Raw genomic sequence first — 4,149 nt, 5'->3', positions numbered from 1 at the left:
ACATTAGTATTTAATCACTAGGAAACAAGATGATTCAGCTAGAAGATATAAAATAGTGGTCAAAAGCATTAAAAGAAAATCAATGAAGTCTGATATCTTGGAAGCCATTTAAAGATGTAGAAATAGCTTTCCAATATCAAATACTGTAATCAGTTGAAGTAAGCAGTATTAGTGGTGATAATACTTATAAAAATAAAAAGATGAGATTTGTCAAAATATATTATGTATGTATTTTTATTGTAATTAATACAAGGGTTACATTATATTTACCAGATAGAAGGTGCATTACTTCACATACATTCATACCCTTTCTCATGTCTTCATCCCCATTTCCCTCCCCCCACCCCCACCCCTCATCTTGTTTTCCTCCTTTCCCTATCCGATTTCAAATAACCAAATAAGCATATAAACAATATATCAGATAACCAGGTGAAATACTATAACAATATGAGATAACCAAGGGACAACAAAAGAGATGAGAAATAACAAAGTACATCAAGGACAACGATCACTCATTATATGGCTTTTGTTTCTATATCCTGGAGGTCCTTTCATTTAACATCATTCTATATGGCCTTATGTATGTAGGTTTTGTTCTATTGTAAATCTCTACTAGGAGAACCCAAGGTTTCTACTGATTATGACAAATGAGAGAAATCATTGAGCCCATGTTCCTTTGAGTCTGGCTTACTTCACTTAATATGATTTTTCTGTCTTTCCATTTCCTTACAAATGGGGTGATGCCATTCTTTCTGACAGCAGCATAGAATTCCATTGAGTATAAATATCACATCTTGTCGATCCACTCATCAACTGAGGGACATCTGGGTTGGGTCCATATCTTTGCTATGGTAAATAGTACTGCAATGAACATCATTGTGCTAGTGGATTTAGTATGCCCTTGTTTCTGGATGATTGGGTAAATGCCAAGTAGTGGAACTGCTAGGTCATAGGGGAGCTCTATGTTTAGTCTTTTGAGGAACTGCCATACTGCCTTCCATAGTGGTTGAACGAGTTTGCACTCCCACCAACAGTGTAGTAGTGATCCCTCCTGGCCACATCCCCTCCAGCATCTGTTGTTATTAGTTTTCTTGACCCTGGCCATTCTAACTGGAGTGAGATGGAATCTTAGAGTTGTTTTGATTTGCATTTCTTTTATGGTCAGAGATGTCGAGCATTTCTTCATGTGTCCATAGGTCATTTTATTTCTTCTTCAGAGAAGACTCTCTTAAGTCTTTGGCCCATCTTTTAATGTGATGATTGTTTCTTTGGAGATTAGTTTTGTAGTAATTCAATTTTTTGAGCTGTTGATATATTTTAGATATGAGGCTTTCTCAGTTGTATGGTTAGTAAAGATCTTCTCCCACTCTGTAGGCTTTCTAGTTAATTTTCTAACTATGTCCTTTGCCATACAGAAGCTCTGCAGTTTAATGCAGTTCCACTTATCCAGACTTTCTCTGATTTGTTGTGTTTCTTGGTTCTTATTAAGAAAGTTTCTACCTGTGCCAAGGAGGCCTAGTGTATCTCCTATTTCTTCTTGTAAAGTTTTCAGTGTGTTGGCTTTTTACCTCGAGTTAATCCTGGTTCAGGGTGACAAAGAAGGATCCCACTTAATATTCTGTATGTGCTTAACGAGTTCTGTCAGCACCACTTGTTGAAGAGGCTGTCTTTCTTCCATTCTATTTTTTTGGCTTCCTTATCAAAGATTAGGTGGCCATAGGTATGTGTAAATATCTGGATCCTCAGTTCTATTCCATTGGTCTTCAGGCCTGTTTTTGTGCCAGTACCAAGCTGTTTTGGTCACTATAGCTCTGTAATAGAGTTATAGTTTGGTATTGAAATTCCTCTTGAGCTGTTCTTTCTGCTAAGTATTGTTTTTGCTGTTTTTTATGACTTTATTTTTATTATTTATTATTTTATTATTCCATATGAAATTTTGGATTGCCTTTTCTATTTCTTTAAAGAATGGCATTAGGATATTGATGGATATTGTATTGAATTTGTAGATAACCCTTGGTAATATTGCCATTTTCACAATGTTAATTCTTCCAATCCAGGAGCATGGGAGGCTTTTCCATTTCCTCAGTTTCGCTTTAATTTGCATTTTCAGGGTTTTAAAGTTTTCATCAAAAAGGTCCTTTATATTGTTAGTTAATTCCTCAGTATTTTATTTTCTTTGAGGCTATTGCAAAAGGAGTTGCTTTCCTGATTGTTCCCTCATTCCTCTCATCGTTGGCATATAGGAAGGCAGTTGTTTTTTGAGGGTTAATTTTATACCCCGCTACCTTGCCAAAGTTTTGAATCAGCTCAAGCAGCTTGGGAGTGGAGTCTATAGGGTTCTTTAAATACAGAATCATGTCATCTGCAAAGAGGGAAAGTTTCACTTCCTCTTTCCCTGTTAGGATCCCCTTTATGCATGCTTCTTGCCTTATTGCTCTGGCTAGGAATTCTAATAGTATGTTAAAGAGGAGTGAGAGAGTGAGCATCCTTGTCTCATTCCTGATTATAGAGGGAATGGCTTTAGCTTTTTGCCATTGAGTGTAATGCTAGCTGTGGGTTTGTGATACACAGCCTTTATTATACTGAGGAATGTTCCATGGATTCCTAGTTTCTCCAGAGTTTTTAGCATAAAGGGGTGTTGGATCTTGTCAAATGCCTTTTCTGCATCTATTGAGACAATCATGTGATTCTTGTCCTTGGTCCTGTTGATGTGTTTAATTATATTAATTAACTTGCATAGGTTGAACCATCTTTGCATCCCTGTGATGAATCCTGTTTGGTCATAGTGAATAATTTTTTTGATGAGTTGCTGAGGGCGGTTGGCCAGTATTTTGTTGAGAATTTTGCATTAATATTCATCAAAGAAATGGGTCTATAGTTCTCTTTCTTTGATGAATCTCTGTCTGGTTTTAGGATGAGGGTTATAGTGGCTTCATAGAATGGGTTTGACAAAGAGCCTTTGTTTTCAATTTCGTTGAAGAGCTTGAGAAGTATTGGTGTGAGCTCTGATTTAAGACCTTATAAAATTCAGCTGTGAATCCATCTGGCCCTGGGCTTTTCTTAAGTGGAAGGTCTCTCACTGCCATTTCTATTTCAGTGTTTGAAATAGTTCTGTTTAGTTGGATTAGCTCTTCTTGGTTCAGTGTGGATATGTTAATATTGGCTAGAAATTCACCTGTTTCTTCTAGATTCTCAAATTTGTTGGCATAAAGGTTTGAAAAGTATTCTCTTATGATGCTCTGGATCTTGGTAATTTCTGTCGTGATATTACCATTCTCATCTGTGATTTTATTTGGGTATGCTCCCTTCTTGTTTTGGTAAGATTTGCTAAGGGTCTGTCAATTTTGTTATTTTTTTCAGAGAACCAACTCCTCGTTTTGTTGATTCTTTCTATAGTTTTTTGGACTCCAATTCATTTAATTCTGCTTTGATTTTAATAATTTGCTTCCTACTAGTGAGATTAGGGTTGGTTTGTTGCTCTTTTTCCAAGAGCTTAAGGTGCAACATTAAGTTGTTGGTTTGCAATATTTCCAATTTGTTAATGTAAGCATTCAGAGCTATAAATTTTCCTCTGAGTACTGCTTTTGCTGTGTCCCAAAGGAGCTGGTATTTTGTTTGCTCCTTTTTGTTAAATTTCATAAACTGTTGAATTTCTGTTCTAAACTCTTCGATGACCCATTGGTGATTCAACAATGTGTTGTTCAATCTCCATGAGTTACAGGGTTTTCGTTGGTGGAGATGGGTGTTCAGTTCCAATTTGATGCCCTTGTGGTCTGAGAGAATGCAGGGAATAATTTCAGTTTTCTGAATCTGCACGGGTTTATTTTATGCCTTAAAATGTGGTCTATTTTGGAAAATGTTCCATGTGCTGCTGAAAAAAAATATATTGTATTGTTGCTGGGTGGAATAATCTGCAGATGTCTGTTAGATCTAGTTGGTGTATAGTTGTTCAATTCTGAAGTTTCTCGGTTGAGTTTTTGCCTGGTTGATCTGTCCATAGGTGAGAGTGGTGTGTTAAAGTCACCAACAATCACTGTGTTTCCATCTATGTGTGGTTTTAGTGAAAGTAAAGTTTTCTTGATGAAGTTCGGTGCTCTGGGATTTGGTGTGTAGATATTTAGGATGGTTATGTCCTCCTGGAAGAGAGAT

Source organism: Megascapheus bottae, chromosome 18 (genome assembly GCF_031878675.1).
Source record: "Megascapheus bottae isolate mThoBot1 chromosome 18, mThoBot2.hap1, whole genome shotgun sequence".
NCBI lineage: Eukaryota > Metazoa > Chordata > Mammalia > Rodentia > Geomyidae > Megascapheus > Megascapheus bottae.
The sequence above is the reverse complement of the archived record's forward strand: the minus strand, read 5'-3'. Positions refer to the sequence as shown.